Source organism: Salmo salar, chromosome 12 (assembly GCF_965601325.2).
Source record: "Salmo salar chromosome 12, fSalSal1, whole genome shotgun sequence".
NCBI lineage: Eukaryota > Metazoa > Chordata > Actinopteri > Salmoniformes > Salmonidae > Salmo > Salmo salar.
Genome location: NC_138302.1, coordinates 106,559,920 through 106,579,026, shown reverse-complemented (window position 1 = coordinate 106,579,026; position 19,107 = coordinate 106,559,920). Strand labels below are relative to the sequence as shown.

Below are 19,107 nucleotides of genomic sequence, written 5' to 3'. Positions count from 1 at the left end.
CAATGAGAGGGAGGTCAGAGACCTGGCAGTGTGGTGCCAGGACAACAACCTCTCCCTCAATGTGATCAAGACAATGGAGATAATCGTGGACTACAGGAAAAGGAGGGCTGAGCACGCCCCCGTTCTCATCGACTGGGCTGCAGTGGAGCAGGTTGAGAGCTTCAAGTTCCTTGGTGTCCACATCACCAAACTAACATGGTCCAAGCACACAAATACAGTTGTGAAGAGGGCACAACAACACCCTTTCCCCCTCAGGAGACTGAAATGATTTGGCATGGGTCCTCAGATCCTCAAAAGGTTTTACAGCTGCACCATCGAGAGCATCCTGACTGGTTGTATCACCGCCTGGTATGGCAACTGCTCGGCCTCCGACAGCAAGGCACTACAGAGGGTAGTGCATACTGACCAGTACATCCCTGGGGCCAAGCTTTCTGCCATCCAGGACCTCTATACCAGGCGGTGTCAGAGGAAGGCCCTAAAAATGGTCAAAGACTCCAGCATCCCTAGTCATAGACTGTTCTCTCTGTTACCGCACTGCAAACGGTACCGGAGCGCCAAGAGGCTTCTAAACAGCTTCTACCCCCATAAGACTCCTGAACACCTAATCAAATGGCTACTCAGACTATTTGCATTGCCCCCCCCCCCCCTCCCCACACCACTGCTACTCTCTGTTGTCATCTATGCATAGTTACTTTAATAACTCTACCTACATGCACATACTACCTCAACTAACCGGTGCCCCCGCACATTGACTCTGTACCGGTACCCCCTGTAAAAACAGTTGAAGTTGGAAGTTTACATACACCTTAGCCAAATATATTTAAACTCTGTTTTTCACAATTGCTGACATTTAATCCTAGTAAAAATTCCCTGTTTTAGGTCAGTTAGGATCACCACTTTATTTTAAGAATGTGAAATGTCAGAATAATAGTAGAGAGAATGATTTATTTCAGCTTTTATTTCTTTCATCACATTCCCAGTGGGTCAGAAGTTTACATACACTCAATTAGTATTTGGTAGAATTGCCTTTAAATTGTTTAACTTGGGTCAAACATTTCGGGTAGCCTTCCACAAGCTTCCCACAATAAGTTGGGTGAATTTTGGCCCATTCGTCCTGACAGAGCTGGTGTAACTGAGTCAGGTTTGTAGGCCTCCTTGCTCGCACACACTTTTTCAGTTCTGCCCACATATGTTCTATAGGATTGAGGTCAAGCCTTTGTGATGGCCACTCCAATACCTTGACTTTGTTGTCCTTAAGCCATTTTGCCACAACTTTGGAAAGTTGCTTGGGGTCATTGTCCATTTGGAAGACCCATTTGCGACCAAGCTTTAACCTCCTGACTGATGTCTTGAGATGTTGCTTCAATATATCCACATCAATTTCCTCCCTCATGATGCCATCTATTTTGTGAAGTGCACCAGTCCCTCCTGCAGCAAAGCACCCCTACAACATGATGCTGCCACCCCCATGCTTCACGGTTGGGATGGTGTTCTTCAGCTTGCAAGCATCCCATTTTTTCTCCAAACATAACGATGGCCATTATGGCCAAACAGTTCTATTTTTGTTTCATCAGACTAGAGGACATTTCTACAAAAAGTACAATCTTTGACCCCATGTGCAGTTTCAAACCGTAGTCTGGCTTTTTTATGGCAGTTTTGGAGCAGTGGCTTCTTCCTTGCTGAGCGGCCTTTCAGGTTATGTCGATATTAGACTCGCTTTACTGTGGATATAGATACTTTTGTACCTGTTTCCTCCAGCATCTTCACACCAAAGTACCTTCATCTCTAGGAGACAGAACACATCTCCTTCCTGAGCGGTATGACGACTGCGTGGTCCCACGGTGTTTATACTTCAGACGTTTGGAAATTGTTCCAAGGATGAACCAGACTTGTGGAGGTCTACAATTTCTTTTCTGAGGTCTTGGCTGATTTTCCCATGATGTCAAGCATGAGTTTGAAAGTAGGCCTTGAAATACATCCACAGGTACACCTCCAATTGACTCAAATAATGTCAATTAGCCTATCAGAGCTTCTAGGGCCATAACATTTTCTGGAATTTTCCAAGCTGTTTAAAGACACAGTCAACCTAGTGTATGTAAACTTCTGACCCACTGGAATTGTGATACAGTGAATTATAAGTGAAATAATCTGTCTGTAAACAATTGTTGGAAAATTACTTGTGTCATGCACAAAAGAGATGTCCTAACCGACTTGCCAAAACTATAGTTTGTTAACAAGAAATTTGTGGAGTGGTTGAAAAAAACAAGTTTTAATGACTCCAACCTAAGTGTATGTAAACTTCTGACTTCAACTGTAGTCTCGTTATTGTTATTTTACTGCTGCTCTATAATTACTTGTTACTTCTCTCTTATTCTTATCCGAATTTTTATGAAAGTGCATTGTTGGTTAGGGGCTCGTAGTTTAGTTTATTAATTCGACCATTTTAAAAAACAATCACACATAAAACTTGAAAAAGCTATACATGCACATGAGTTAAATCACGGAGGATAACACACTATGAAGCCTGGGACTTATTTCCATTGTTAACCCTCCCGTTGTCCAGGCCGGGTCAGAGCGACCTGCCGGCTCGGCCACGCGTTAGGAGCCGTTCCCCCGCGTCCAGGCCGGGTCGGAGAGACCCCCCTGGCTCGGCCACGCGTTAGCCCTCCCGTTGTCCAGGCCGGGTCAGAGAGACCCCGGGGGAAGCGTTAGCAATGCGTATGTTATATCCCCCTCTGCAGTTGTCTAGGCCGGGTCAGAGAGACCCCCCCCGGCTCGGCCGTGCGTCAGCAATGCGTATGTTATATCCCCCTCTGCAGTTGTCCAGGCCGGGTCAGAGAGACCCCCCCCGGGCCGGGCGCGGCGCGTCAGCGTGCAGTCGGCCGGCCGTAGAGAGGCTACTAATATTGTCAGGAAGAAGAAGAAGAAGAAAAAGAAGAAGACGAGGACGACGATGAGGACGATGGCGAGGAATACGACCCCGCCGAGTGCAAGGCCGCAGCCGGCGCCTCGCCGCGGTCCCGATTTCAGCGCGGCTCAGGTCCTGGAACAGATAGCCTCCAGCGTCGACCGAGAAGACGAAGAAGACTTTTGCGATTCCGAAGAGGAGGACGTTTCGGAAGACGGCGAGGAATACGACCCCGAACGTGACGCGGACGACTCGGCCTTGCGGTCGCGCTCTTCTTCTTCGGAGGAGGAGGAAGAGCGAGAGGGAGAGCGAGACACGGCCGCCGCCCGAGAGCGAGACAGAGAGCCAGAGCGAGAGTACACGGCGGCGGCGGCGGCCTCTGCCCAAAGGGCCCGAAGGGAGACGTTGCTGTCAAAAAACGGCAAAATCAAATGGTCCTCCGCGGCCTATCGCGGCCCGGACCTGCCCCGCGCCGTCCACCACCCCGGCCCCGCGGTGACGCCTGGCCCTACGGCCTACGCGGCGTCGCGCGCGCTCGACATCGAGTCCACCTTCCGGCTGTTTGTCACGCCGGCGATAGAAAGGATCGTCGTGGACATGACCAATCTGCAGGGGGTGAGAAAATACGGCGACGGCTGGCGACCCATGGACTCGGTCGACCTGCGCGCCTACCTAGGGCTGCTAATCCTAGCGGGCGTCTACAGGTCCCGGGGCGAGGCCGCGGCCAGCCTGTGGGACGCGGAGAGCGGCAGGACCGTGTTCCGAGCCACCATGCCGCTCATGGTCTTTCACAAGTACTCGAGGCTGCTGCGATTCGACGACCGCCGGTCGAGACCCGCGAGACTCGCCGCCGACAGACTGGCGGCCATAAGAGAGGTCTGGGACCTGTGGGAGGAGTGGCTGCCGGCCCTCTACAACCCGGGGTCCGACTTGACGGTGGACGAACAACTGGTCCCGTTCAGAGGTACCGTGTGCGTGTGTGTGTGTCTGTGCGTATCTGCTGTGAGTATCTGTGCGTGTACTAGAGAGGTAGCGTCGGCGTGTAACATAAACGCCGTGCGCCCCCCAATGATGAGCCAGCGGTAGTATAGAGGGGTAGCGGCATCATCATCATCAGCAGCAGCAGCAGTATCAGCAGCATGACGCTGCTTGATGAGCCAGCGGTAGTATAGAGGGGTAGCGGCATCATCATCATCATCAGCAGCAGCAGTAGCAGCAGCAGTATCAGCAGCATGACACTGCTTGATGAGCCAGCGGTAGTATAGAGGGGTAGCGGCATCATCATCAGCAGCAGCAGCATCAGCAGCATGACGCTGCTTGATGAGCCAGCGGTAGTATAGAGAGGTAGCGTCGGCGTGTAACATAAACGCCGTGCGCCCCCCAATGATGAGCCAGCGGTAGTATAGAGGGGTAGCGGCATCATCAGTGACGCCGCCGCCGCCGCTAATCTCCTTCCTCTCCCTCTCCCAAAAGGGCGCTGTCCTTTCCGACAGTACATCCCCAGCAAGCCGGCCAAATACGGCATCAAGTCATGGGTGGCCTGCGACGCCAAGTCCAGCTACGCTTGGAAGATGCAAGTCTACACCGGTAAGGCGGCCGGCGGAGCCCCCGAGAAGAACCAGGGCGCCCGCGTCGTCCTCGATCTCACGCAGGGGCTGCCCGCTGGTCACAACGTCACCTGCGACAATTTCTTCACCGCCTACAAACTCGGCCAGCGGCTCCTCGAGAGGAACCTCACCATGGTCGGCACGGTGCGAAAGAACAAGCCCGAGCTCCCTCCCGCGCTGCTCCAGTCAAAGGGCAGACAGGTCTCGTCCTCCAGGTTCGCCTTCACGCCCACCGCCACTCTGGTGTCCTACCTGGCAAAGAGAAATAAGAACGTGCTGCTCCTGAGCACGCTGCACACGGAGGCCGACGTTAGCGATCGCCGCGACCGGAAGCCCCGGCCCTCATCCTAGACTACAACCGCAACAAGGGCGGCGTGGACAACCTAGACAAGGTGGTCGGCACCTACAGCTGCAGACGGATGGCTGGCCCCTGGTCATCTTCCACAACATCCTCGACGTGTCCTCCTACAACGCCTTTGTCATATGGCGAGAGATCAAGCCCGACTGGATGCCTCGGAAGCGGAACAAGAGGAGGGTGTTCCTGGAGCAGCTGGGAAAGGCGCTTGTCAAGCCCTTGATACAAAGAAGGCAGCGTCTCTCCCGCACCGAAGCCGCGCTCGTCAAAGTCCTGCAGAGTGCCGACCGCGACGCCGCTCCTCCGCCAGCCCGGGAGCACGCCGCCGGCCCGGACGCCGCTGGCCCGGCCGCCGCCCCGCTAGTGGCGAGTAAGAGGTGTCAGTTCTGCCCGCCCAAGAAGGACGCCAAGACACACACGGCGTGCTGCAGGTGTAAGAAATACATCTGCAAAGGCTGTTCGCACGCCTACTGTCACACTTGTGCCCTCTGGGCCTTTAGCCGAGACGGGACAGGGTGACCCGCCCGGGGACACGGGGAGTAGGCAGAATGGGAGGACAACGGGAGGGTTAAAATGATAAACTTGGATTAGCTAACACAACGTGCCATTGGAACACAGGAGTGATGGTTGCTGATAATGGGCCTGTTTTTAATGGAATATCTATGTAGGCGTAAAATCAGCTGTTTCTAGCTACAATAGTCATTTACAACTTAAACAATGTCTACACTGTATTTCTGATCAATTTGATGTTATTTTAATGGACAAAATGTTTTTCCTTTTCTTTCAAAAACAAGGACATTTCTAAGTGTCCCCAAACTGTTGAACAGTAGTGTAACTAAACCAAAATGGAACATGCAGAAAATACATTTCTGAAGCAACAAAATGATACCTTGTTCACCCCCCCTCAATAACCCATAACGAAAAAGCCAAAACTGGTTTAGACATTAATTTATTCAAAATAAAAAACAGAAATAACACAATTACATTAAGTATTCAGACCCTTTTCTCAGTACTTTATTGAAGCACCTTTGGCAGTGATTACAGCCTCGAGTCTTCTTGGGTATGACGCTACAAGCTTGGCACATCTGTATTTGGGGAGTTTCTCCCATTCTTCGCTGCAGGTCCTTTCAAGCTCTGTCAGGTTGGATGGGGAGTGTCGCTGCACAGCTATTTTCAGGTCTCTCCAGAGATGTTAGATCGGATTCAAGTCCGGGCTCTGACTGGGCCACTCAAGGACATTCAGAGACTTGTCCCAAGGCCACTCCTGTGTTGTCTTGGTTGTGTGCTTAGGGTCGTTGTCCTGTTGGAAGGTGAACCTTCACCCCAGTCTGTGGTTCTGAGCGCTCTGGAACAGCTAGTACAGCCCCTAGTACCTTAGGTAGTACAGTATAGCCTCAGCTAGTCCAGCCCCTAGTCCAGCAGGTAGTACAGTATAGCCTCAGCTAGTCCAGCAGGTAGTCCAGTATAGCCTCAGCTAGTCCAGCTCCTAGTCCAGCAGGTAGTACAGTATAGCCTCAGCTAGTCCAGCAGGTAGTCCAGCAGGTAGTACAGTATAGCCTCAGCTAGTCCAGCAGGTAGTCCAGCAGGTAGTACAGTATAGCCTCAGCTAGTCCAGCAGGTAGTCCAGTATAGCCTCAGCTAGTCCAGCTCCTAGTCCAGCAGGTAGTACAGTATAGCCTCAGCTAGTCCAGCAGGTAGTCCAGTATAGCCTCAGCTAGTACAGCAGGTAGTACAGTATTGCCTCAGCTAGTACAGCTCCTAGTCCAGCAGGTAGTACAGTATAGCCTCAGCTAGTCCAGCAGGTAGTCCAGCAGGTAGTACAGTATAGCCTCAGCTAGTCCAGCAGGTAGTCCAGCAGGTAGTACAGTATAGCCTCAGCTAGTCCAGCAGGTAGTACAGTATAGCCTCAGCTAGTCCAGCTCCTAGTCCAGCAGGTAGTACAGTATAGCCTCAGCTAGTCCAGCAGGTAGTACAGTATAGCCTCAGCTAGTCCAGCTCCTAGTCCAGCAGGTAGTCCAGTATAGCCTCAGCTAGTCCAGCTCCTAGTCCAGCAGGTAGTACAGTATAGCCTCAGCTAGTCCAGCAGGTAGTACTGTATAGCCTCAGCTAGTCAGCCCCTAGTCCAGTATAGCCTCAGCTAGTCAGCCCCTAGTCCAGCAGGTAGTTGGTTTTGAGAGAGAGCCTTGACAGAATGATAACCACGCCACAGAACTGTATACATTTATCAATGATACATGTTCCAACTCGGGTCCCTTGACACAGAGGCAAGTACGCTAACCCCAAGATAGACAACTCTAGAGCTTCTCCCTAACCCTTAACCCTAACCGCTTAACCCTAACCCCAAGATAGACAACTCTAGAGCTTCTCCCTAACCCTTAACCCTAACCCCAAGATAGACAACTCTAGAGCTAACCCTAAACCTTAACCCTAACCCCAAGATAGACAACTCTAGAGCTTCTCCCTAACCCTAACCCTTAACCCTAACCCTTAACCCTAACCCCAAGATAGACAACTCTAGAGCTAACCCTAACCCTTAACCCCTAACCCTTAACCCCTAACCCCTAACCCTTAACCCTAACCCCAAGATAGACAACTCTAGAGCTAACCCTAACCCTTAACCCTAACCCCTAACCCTAACCCCTAACCCCAAGATAGACAACTCTAGAGCTAACCCTAACCCTTAACCCCTAACCCTTAACCCCTAACCCCTAACCCTAACCCCTAACCCCAAGATAGACAACTCTAGAGCTTCTGAAAGGTTGTTCTAGTGTGGATATGAATGGAGGCTATGGTCATAACAGAGAACAGAAAAACATGGATGTCTGAGAGTAGTTGTTCTGCTGGTCAGGGAAGGCAATAGATTGTATAGTTATCTTCTGATCAGGGTAAAATCACTACCCCACAACAATACAATCTACTACCTCACAACGCCTCAGCAGATAGACAATGACTTCATAATGTTGACGATGTACCTTGATGATTTCTTCCTGTTCGTTCTCAAAACACCACAGCAAATACGATCAGAATAGAATCTTTTACAATGACCATAAGAGGAGATTGACTGTAGTATCCTTGGTGATTGACACATTGAGAAAGACAGTAGGTTGTACAGTTATCTCCCAGTGTGGGTGTGACCCTAAAACTATCCAACCTACTACCTCATCCCACTGAGCTGAGGAACCTGGAGAGGAACCTGGAGAGGAACCTGGAGAGGAACCTGGAGAGGAACCTGGTCTGATCCACCTCACAGCATCTGTTGAGAGAGAGACTGGATAGTAATACTGCCACTTTTAGGATCAATTCCATCATATCAAACAAACAAAAAAATTTTTTTTTTTTTTAATTCCTCAATCTACACACAATAACCCATGATGACAAAGCAAAAACAGGTTTAGAAAATGTTGCAAATTTGTCCTTATACTTTTTGTTATTTGCAGAATTCAGGGGTAGAGGGATTTGAGAGAAACCTTTTATTCAACTAGTTGTGTTATTCTGGGGGTGTTTTGAGGCCAAGGTTGTGGACCAAGGTTTCCAGAACCTGCTGATCTCTTACGTGGTTTAACTAAGGGAAAACACTGGGGAAATACAGAGTTGAAAGACGGGAGTAAAGTCTGGTCAGCAGGACTCCTCATCGACCTGATTAGAAACGGTTTTTATATAAACAATATCAATCAACATCTTAAAAGCTCTGCCAATTACTTTAGTTCAATATTCTACATTTAATGCTACTAATCCTCCCCATCATTTAATGCTACTAATCCTCCCCATCATTTAATGCTACTAATCCTCCCATCATTTAATGCTACTAATCCTCCCCATCATTTAATGCTACTAATCCTCCCCATCATTTAATGCTACTAATCCTCCCCATCATTTAATGCTACTAATCCTCCCCATCATTTAATGCTACTAATCCTCCCCATCATTTAATGCTACTAATCCTCCCCATCATTTAATGCTACTAATCCTCCCCATCATTTAATGCTACTAATCCTCCCCATCATTTAATGCTACTAATCCTCCCCATCATTTAATGCTACTAATCCTCCCCATCATTTAATGCTACTAATCCTCCCATCATTTAATGCTACTAATCCTCCCATCATTTAATGCTACTAATCCTCCCCATCATTTAATGCTACTAATCCTCCCATCATTTAATGCTACTAATCCTCCCCATCATTTAATGCTACTAATCCTCCCATCATTTAATGCTACTAATCCCTCCCATCATTTAATGCTACTAATCCTCCCCATCATTTAATGCTACTAATCCTCCCCATCATTTAATGCTACTAATACTTCCCATCTGTTCATTTCCAGCTGCCAAAGAGAAGTGGAAAGTTGGAAAGTGGTCAAATGTCAGCATAAAGAATACCTTTATTAGCCAAATTATTTAGAGAGAATGATCAATAAGGGAGGCAGATAAACAGGTCAGTCTGTGGGCATATAGAGGAGGAGATATCTGGAGTATTTACTATTCAGATAAACAGTGAGGAGCTGCCTTGTCTAAAACCCACTGGGACTCAGAGCAGGTACGTCAGGAGCTGCCTTGTCTAAAACCATTGCATGGTACTACTAGATGCAAAAGCCTTCACAGATCATTTTGAGGAGAGAGGTGTCAATATTAAAAACATATTGGCTATTACAACTGATGGTTCCCCGCTATGGTGGGGAAACAAAAGATTCTCAAAGCTGATTGAAGATAAGCTTGGCCACCCTGTGGTTAAATAAAAAATACATTTAAAAAAGTAAATCAACAAAAGTTGGGACACCTGTAGGAATTGTTAGCATCAACTTTCAATGCTTAATTTACTTCCATTGCTGCAGAACAGCTAGCTGTAAGTTGTTAACCCATTACTTGTTCCCTGAAAAAAAATTATAAAATATGTATAACTGAAATGTACATTATTTTTCAGTTTTTTGTAACCTAAACTTTTTTTTTTTTTTTTTAAACCTCTGGCAGTTTAGCGCATAACGTTACCTTTGTACCATTTCAGGATATTCACTGGAAGCTAGTGGGCTCACTGGTCAAGTCAAGCCGCTAATGCTAGCTAGTTAGCATTACAGTTGAACCACAGAACAATGAGATGGCTAGTGGGCTCACTGGTCAAGCCAAGCCGCTAATGCTAGCTAGTTAGCGTTACAGTTGAACCACAGAACAATGAAAATGGCTAGTGGGCTCACTGGTCAAGCCAAGCCGCTAATGTTAGCTAGTTAGCGTTACAGTTGAACCACAGAACAATGAGATGGCTAGTGGGCTCACTGGTCAAGCCAAGCCGCTAATGTTAGCTAGTTAGCGTTACAGTTGAACCACAGAACAATGAGATGGCTAGTGGGCTCACTGGTCAAGTCAAGCCGCTAATGCTAGCTAGTTAGCTGGCGTTACAGTTGAACCACAGAACAATGAGATGGCTAGTGGGCTCACTGGTCAAGCCAAGCCGCTAATGCTAGCTAGTTAGCGTTACAGTTGAACCACAGAACAATGAAAATGGCTAGTGGGCTCACTGGTCAAGCCAAGCCGCTAATGTTAGCTAGTTAGCGTTACAGTTGAACCACAGAACAATGAGATGGCTAGTGGGCTCACTGGTCAAGTCAAGCCGCTAATGCTAGCTAGTTAGCTGGCGTTACAGTTGAACCACAGAACAATGAGATGGCTAGTGGGCTCACTGGTCAAGCCAAGCCGCTAATGCTAGCTAGTTAGCGTTACAGTTGAACCACAGAACAATGAAAATGGCTAGTGGGCTCACTGGTCAAGCCAAGCCGCTAATGTTAGCTAGTTAGCGTTACAGTTGAACCACAGAACAATGAGATGGCTAGTGGGCTCACTGGTCAAGCCAAGCCGCTAATGTTAGCTAGTTAGCGTTACAGTTGAACCACAGAACAATGAGATGGCTAGTGGGCTCACTGGTCAAGTCAAGCCGCTAATGCTAGCTAGTTAGCTGGCGTTACAGTTGAACCACAGAACAATGAGATGGCTAGTGGGCTCACTGGTCAAGCCAAGCCGCTAATGCTAGCTAGTTAGCTGGCGTTACAGTTGAACCACAGAACAATGAGATGGCTAGTGGGCTCACTGGTCAAGCCAAGCCGCTAATGCTAGCTAGTTAGCTGGCGTTACAGTTGAAAAACAGAACAATGAGATGGCTAGTGGGCTCACTGGTCAAGCCAAGCCGCTAATGCTAGCTAGTTAGCTGGCGTTACAGTTGAACCACAGAACAATGAGATGGCTAGTGGGCTCACTGGTCAAGCCAAGCCGCTAATGCTAGCTAGTTAGCTGGCGTTACAGTTGAACCACAGAACAATGAGATGGCTAGTGGGCTCACTGGTCAAGCCAAGCCGCTAATGCTAGCTAGTTAGCTGGCGTTACAGTTGAACCACAGAACAATGAGATGGCTAGTGGGCTCACTGGTCAAGTCAAGCCGCTAATGCTAGCTAGTTAGCTGGCGTTACAGTTGAACCACAGAACAATGAGATGGCTAGTGGGCTCACTGGTCAAGCCAAGCCGCTAATGCTAGCTAGTTAGCTGGCGTTACAGTTGAACCACAGAACAATGAGATGGCTAGTGGGCTCACTGGTCAAGCCAAGCCGCTAATGCTAGCTAGTTAGCTGGCGTTACAGTTGAACCACAGAACAATGAGATGGCTAGTGGGCTCACTGGTCAAGCCAAGCCGCTAATGCTAGCTAGTTAGCTGGCGTTACAGTTGAACCACAGAACAATGAGATGGCTAGTGGGCTCACTGGTCAAGCCAAGCCGCTAATGCTAGCTAGTTAGCTGGCGTTACAGTTGAACCACAGAACAATGAGATGGCTAGTGGGCTCACTGGTCAAGCCAAGCCGCTAATGCTAGCTAGTTAGCTGGCGTTACAGTTGAACCACAGAACAATGAGATGGCTAGTGGGCTCACTGGTCAAGCCAAGCCGCTAATGCTAGCTAGTTAGCTGGCGTTACAGTTGAACCATAGAACAATGAGATGGCTAGTGGGCTCACTGGTCAAGTCAAGCCGCTAATGCTAGCTAGTTAGCGTTACAGTTGAACCACAGAACAATGAAAATGGCTAGTGGGCTCACTGGTCAAGCCAAGCCGCTAATGTTAGCTAGTTAGCGTTACAGTTGAACCACAGAACAATGAGATGGCTAGTGGGCTCACTGGTCAAGTCAAGCCGCTAATGCTAGCTAGTTAGCTGGCGTTACAGTTGAACCACAGAACAATGAGATGGCTAGTGGGCTCACTGGTCAAGCCAAGCCGCTAATGCTAGCTAGTTAGCGTTACAGTTGAACCACAGAACAATGAAAATGGCTAGTGGGCTCACTGGTCAAGCCAAGCCGCTAATGTTAGCTAGTTAGCGTTACAGTTGAACCACAGAACAATGAGATGGCTAGTGGGCTCACTGGTCAAGCCAAGCCGCTAATGTTAGCTAGTTAGCGTTACAGTTGAACCACAGAAGAATGAAAATGGCTAGTGGGCTCACTGGTCAAGCCAAGCCGTTAATGTTAGCTAGTTAGCGTTACAGTTGAACCACAGAACAATGAGATGGCTAGTGGGCTCACTGGTCAAGTCAAGCCGCTAATGCTAGCTAGTTAGCTGGCGTTACAGTTGAACCACAGAACAATGAGATGGCTAGTGGGCTCACTGGTCAAGCCAAGCCGCTAATGCTAGCTAGTTAGCTGGCGTTACAGTTGAACCACAGAACAATGAGATGGCTAGTGGGCTCACTGGTCAAGTCAAGCCGCTAATGCTAGCTAGTTAGCTGGCGTTAGTTGAACCACAGAACAATGAGATGGCTAGTGGGCTCACGGGTCAAGCCAAGCCGCTAATGCTAGCTAGTTAGCTGGCGTTACAGTTGAACCACAGAACAATGAGATGGCTAGTGGGCTCACTGGTCAAGCCAAGCCGCTAATGCTAGCTAGTTAGCTGGCGTTACAGTTGAACCACAGAACAATGAGATGGCTAGTTCACCAGATGTAGAGATGTGAAGCATCCGGTTCACGTTTCCACGGAAACTCAAAGGCCAGCAATGGGAGAAGATGGAACAAGATGGGTTTTGCCTGACAATCTGATAATTTACTCATCGACGAAAAATGTGATGTCAATGCAGTTTTCTGTTCGCAAAACTACATTCTGTTACTAACAGAGTGGACTACCTTTTGTAGACTAAAAATTGCGCAGGCAAATTGAGTTATTGCACACGCGCACATCAGAGTAAGCGTTCCCCAAACGGAAATATGCAAATGATTGCTAGAACGCGCCAATAGGATCTCGCTAGCTCGCGCGTGGCTCGGGCCACCTTGTTTTTCTGTCCACTGTGGCTCATTTGTACCCGTTTGAAACGACAGGCTGTGGTCTATCTTGGTTTAGTTATTAAAATCTTTGCCCTCGCTTCAGGTAAATATAGGAGGTTCCTTCTAGCCAGTCACGATATCATCTAGCTGAGATAGTTAAGAAATTAAAATCCGTTAGTCAATAATTAGTCAACAATATAAAACCCTCTCAAATAGTTTGATAGAAAACATGGGTTCATAGCTAGCTAGCCATCTTAACTAGCCAAATCACAAAGCAAATGAGGACGACTAACTTAGTTTAGTTAGCTAGCTGACGTTAGCATTCCAAGGCCTGGTCAGGAAAGCAAATTTGGTCTGACCTATTGCAGAAAAACAGATTAATAATAGTCATAGAACCAGCTATGTGGTAAACTATAACGTTATTCCGTGTATTCCCAAGTAAAGCCACAGATTCTAGCCCTACTTACCTGCCTCTCCAGTTAGCCTGTGATGTCGCAGCAGCAGGGAGACCAGGGGCTCGTCCGGTGCCGTCATGCCGCCCTCTACCGGCAGAGCCATGTAGCGCTCTGTTCGACCAACGATAATAATTAGAACATATTAAAGTTATTCTCCTATCAACCTACTGGTTTCATAGACTGGCAGAGCTACCAACAGACTAGAGCGCATTACAACCAATTAATTTAGTTTGTTTCTGTTCACCTGTCACATTCATCTCTAGCAACATCAATACATTGAACTGGCTTTTTATATATAGAGTACTGACTTCAAATCACTAGCTTGCCCAGCATGATGGCATGCTAAATTACGCACAGAACAACGATACAGATATTTGACCGGATGTATACATTGGAAGCATCTGCTTGCGTTTCAGCTGACTGCCAAATAGAGAGGAAGCTCAGTGGCCGGAAGTGGGAGAACAACGAGATGGATTCTGGCCAAAAAAAGCGAATTGAGTTATTGCACAGGCGCACTTCACAGGCTGGGCGTTCCCTAACAGAATAATGCAAATACACGCTACAACGCGCCAATAGGATCTTGCTAGCTCGTACTTGGCTCTGCCCACTATGACTCATTTGTTCCCATTTGGAACGACGGTCTGTCGTTTATCTTGGTTAAGTTATAATCATCTTCAAAGCAAATTGTATTGGTCATGTACACATGTTTAGCAGATGTTATTGCAGGTGTAGCGAAATGCTTGTCTTCCTAGCGCCGACAGTGCAGTAGTATCTAACAATTCACAACAGTACAATAATGGAATTAAGAAACACATAAATATTAGGATGACCACTGTCGGAGAGCAGAGATCTGTCTTCCTCTGTATTGGGTTTAGCCTAGAGCTCAGAGAGAGCAGAGATCTGTCTTCCTCTGTATTGGGTTTAGCCTATAGCTCAGAGAGAGCAGAGATCTGTCTTCCTCTGTATTGGGGTTAGCCTAGAGCTCAGAGAGAGCAGAGATCTGTCTTCCTCTGTATTGGGTTTAGCCTAGAGCTCAGAGAGAGCAGATATTTGTATTCCTCTGTATTGACTTTAACCTAGAGCTCAGAGAGAGCAGATATCTGTCTTGCTCTGTTTTGGCTTCAGCCTAGAGCTCAGAGAGAGCAGAGATCAAATAAAATGTTATTAGTCACATGCGACGAATACAACAGCTGTGGACCTTACCGTGAAATGTTGAATACAACAGCTGTGGACCTTACCGTGAAATGCTGAATACAACAGCTGTGGACCTTACCGTGAAATGTTGAATACAACAGCTGTGGACCTTACCGTGAAATGCTGAATACAACAGCTGTGGACCTTACCGTGAAATGCTGAATACAACAGCTGTGGACCTTACCGTGAAATGCTTAATACAACAGCTGTGGACCTTACCGTGAAATGCTTAATACAACAGCTGTGGACCTTACCGTGAAATGCTGAATACAACAGCTGTGGACCTTACCGTGAAATGCTGAATACAACAGCTGTGGACCTTACCGTGAAATGCTGAATACAACAGCTGTGGACCTTACCGTGAAATGCTTAATTACAAACCCTTAACCAACAATGCAGTTCAATAAATAGAGTTAAGAAAATATTTACTAAATAAACTAAAGTAAAATGTTAAAATAAAATAAAAAAGTAACACAATCAATTTACATAACAATAACGAGGCTATATACAGGGGGTACTGGTATTGAGTCAATGTGCGGGGGTACAGGTTAGTTGAGGTAATTTATAAAGTGACTATGCATAGATAATAGTAAAAACAAACAGGGGGGGGGGTCAATGTAAATAGTCCGGTGTCCATTTGATTAATTGTTCAGCAGTCTGATGGCTTGGGGGTAGAAGCTGCTAAGGAGCCTTTTGGTCCTAGACTTGGCGCTCCGGTACCGCTTTCTGTGTGGTAGCAGAGAGAACAGTCTATGACTGGAGGTGGCTGGAGTCTGACAATTTTTAGGGCCTTCCTCTGACACCGCCTAGTATAGAGGTCCTGGATGTCAGGAGGCTTGACACCAGTGATGTACTGGGCCGTACCCACTATCCTCTGTAGTGCCTTACGGTCAGATGCCGAGCAGTTGCCATACCAGGCAGTGATGCAACCGGTCAGGATGCTCTCGATGGTGCAGCTGTAGAACTTTTTTGAGGATCTGAGGACCCATGCCAAATCGTCTCCTGAAAGCAGAGATCTTTTTTCCTTTTGTGTTGGCTTTAACCTAGAGCTCAGAGAGAGCAGAGATTTGCCTTCCTGTTTGTAGGCTATTATTGTGCTATTATGTGTTTTTATCGTGTTATTTGTAACTTATTTTGTACATAATGTTTCTGCAGCCGTATCTTACGGCAATAAAGAGCTTCTGGATATCAGGACAGAGATCACTCACCTCGGATTAGACAAAGATTTTTTTCTTCAACAAGCAGGACGCACAGGACATTCTCCAAACACCCGACAGGGCCAACATCCCCGCTATTTGCAAGAGGAAGCGACGTAGGTACAGAGGACACAGAGCGGGATGCCTCATGAGGACCCGCAGAAGGCGAGTGGGAAAGCTGAAGTAGAGTATCTTGTGATAAATTGCAGGCCACACTATTTGCCTAGGGAGTTTTCATCTATACTTTTCGTGGCTGTTTATTTACCACCACAGACAGATGCTGGCACTTAAGACTGCACTCAGTCAGCTGTATAAGGAAATAAGCAAACTGGAAACCACTCACCCAGAGGCGGCGCTCCTAGTGGCTGGAGACTTTAATGCAGGGAAACTTAACCTCTCTAGGATAGGGGGCAGTATTTTCACATGCGGATAAAAAACGTACCCAATTTAATCTGGTTATTACTACTGCCCAGAAACTAGAATATGCATATAATTGTTTGATTTGGATAGAAAACACCCTAAAGTTTCTAAAACTGTTTGAATGGTATCTGTGTGTATAACAGAACTCATATGGCAGGCAAAAACCTGAGAAGATTCTGTACAGGAAGTGCCCTCTCTGACCATTTCTTGGCCTTTTACACTCTCTTTATTGAAAACTGAGGATCTCTGCTGTAACGTGACACTTCCTACGGCTCCCATAGGCTCTCAGAAGGCGCCAGAACGTTGAATGATGACTTTGCAGCCCATGGCTGAAAAACAGTAGCGCATTTGGTAAGTGGTCGATCTGAGAACAATGAGACGGGGGCGCGCGTGCACATGAAGAGTCCATTTTAGATTTTGAGTCTTTGAACGAAAACAGGGTTTCCCGGTCGGAATATTATCGCTTTTTTACGAGAAAAATCGCATAAAAATTGATTTTAAACAGCGTTTGACATGCTTCGAAGTACGGTAATGGAATATTTAGAATTTTTTTGTCACGATACGCGTCCGCGCGTCACCGTTCGGATAGTGTCTTGAACGCAAGAACAAAACAGAGGATATTTGAACATAACTATGGATTATTTTGAACCAAAACAACATTTGTGGATGAAGTAGAAGTCCTGGGAGTGCATTCTGACGAAGAACAGCAAAGGTAATCCAATTTTTCTTATAGGAAATCTGAGTTTGGTGAGTGCCAAACTCGGTGGGTGTCAAAATAGCTAGCCCGTGATGGCGAGCTATCTACTCAGAATATTGTAAAATGTGCTTTTGCCGAAAAGCTATTTTAAAATCGGACACCGCAATTGCATAAAGGAGTTCTGTATCTATAATTCTTAAAATAATTGTTATGTTTTTTGTGAACGTTTATCATGAGTAATTTAGTAAATTCACCGGAAGTTTGCGGTGGGTATGCTAGTTCTGAACATCACATGCTAATGTAAAAAGCTGGTTTTTGATATAAATATGAACTTGATTGAACAAAACATGCATGTATTGTATAACATAATGCCCTAGGAGTGTCATCTGATGAAGATCATCAAAGGTTAGTGCTGCATTTAGCTGTGGTTTTGGTTTTTGTGACATTATATGCTAGCTTGAAAAATGGGTGTCTGATTATTTCTGGCTGGGTACTCTGCTGACATATTCTAATGTTATGCTTTCGTTGTAACATAATTAGATTATGTTAGAGGAGTATATCGTAAAAATAGCCACATAGCCATTTTCCGACCAACCACATGCATCACAAATAACCAAAAAACAGCTAAATGCAGCACTAACCTTTGACAATCTTCATCAGATGACACACCTAGGACATCATGTTACACAATGCATGCATTCTTTTGTTCAATAAAGGTCATATTTATATATAAAAACAGCATTTTACATTGGTGCATAACGTTGACTAACTATTTTCCCTCAAATGCATCCGATGAAACAGAGCTACAATTTACTAAATTACTATTCGAAAACATTTTTAAAACGTAATATTGTCATTCTAAGATTTATAGATGAATGTCTCTTGAAAGCACCTGTAATGCCAGATTTAAAATGAACTTTACTGGGTAATCATACTTTGCGATGAAAGGGGATGCGATACTCTGAAAAATAGGCTAACGTTACAGGTCAGCGCCATCTTGGAACAATCGCATATCACATCTAGTCTTGTATACTATTGTCAATAATCCCTTACCTTTGGTTGTCTTCATCAGAAAGCACTTCCAGGAATCCCAGGTCCACAACAAATGTATTTTCGTTCGAAAAAAATACTCCTTTATGTTCCAAGAGCTTGTTCTTGTTAGCGCGTCTGAAGGCTGCTCCAAAACTTCCGTCGGCCGCGGGACAGCCATTTCGAGAAAATGCATTTTTTCCCCATTTAGGTTCGTTCAAACATGTCAAACGTTGTATAACATAAATCTTCAGGGCGTTTTTCAACAAGAGAGCCAATAAGATTCGAGGGGGACGATTGCATTGTGTTTCAAAACGTTTCGAAAGGGGAGGGTACCAGGGGCGTCGGCGTCATAATGGTGATGGCCCTCTCCGTGTGACCACGTTCCACAGCGTCTCATTCATTCAGTTTTCACAGTAGGAGTCTCAAATCACTTTGTAAAGACTGGGGACATCTAGTGGAAGCAATAGGAAGTGCTCAATGAACCATAGCTCACGGTGTGATTAATAGGCAACGTGATGAAGTTGAGTTCGCAATTCAGAATTCCACTTCCTGTTTCGATCTGTCTCGGGGTTTTGACTGACATATGAGTTCTGTTATACTCACAGACACCATTCAAACAGTTTTAGAAACTTTAGGGTGTTTTCTATCCACAAATATTAATTATATGCATATCCTAGCTTCTGAGTTTGAGTAGGAGGCCGTTTAAAATGGGCACAAATTTTTTTCAAAAATCGCTTTAGCGCCCCCTATCCTAGGGGAACGCCAAGAGGTTAAAGCAGGAAGCACCAGTGACTCAGTCCATAAAAAAGTGGACAGATGAAGCAGATGATAAACTACAGGACTGTTTTGCTAGCACAGACTGGAACATGTTCCGGGATTCTTCCGATGGCATTGAGGAGTACACCACATCAGTCACTGGCTTCATCAATAAGTGCATCGAGGACGTCGTCCCCACAGTGACTGT

The 19,107-nt window shown here is 46.5% G+C and overlaps 1 long non-coding RNA gene across 1 annotated transcript; it reads right to left on the bottom strand.

Moving 5' to 3' along the window:
• Positions 1 to 5,803: 5,803 nt before the first annotated feature.
• On the bottom strand, positions 5,804 to 14,017 carry LOC106566286 (uncharacterized). The gene is made up of 2 exons (XR_014379827.1): positions 13,617 to 14,017; positions 5,804 to 8,123 (listed from the first exon to the last, which is right to left on the bottom strand). It is a non-coding gene; the product is annotated as an uncharacterized LOC106566286 (long non-coding RNA).
• Positions 14,018 to 19,107: the final 5,090 nt, after the last annotated feature.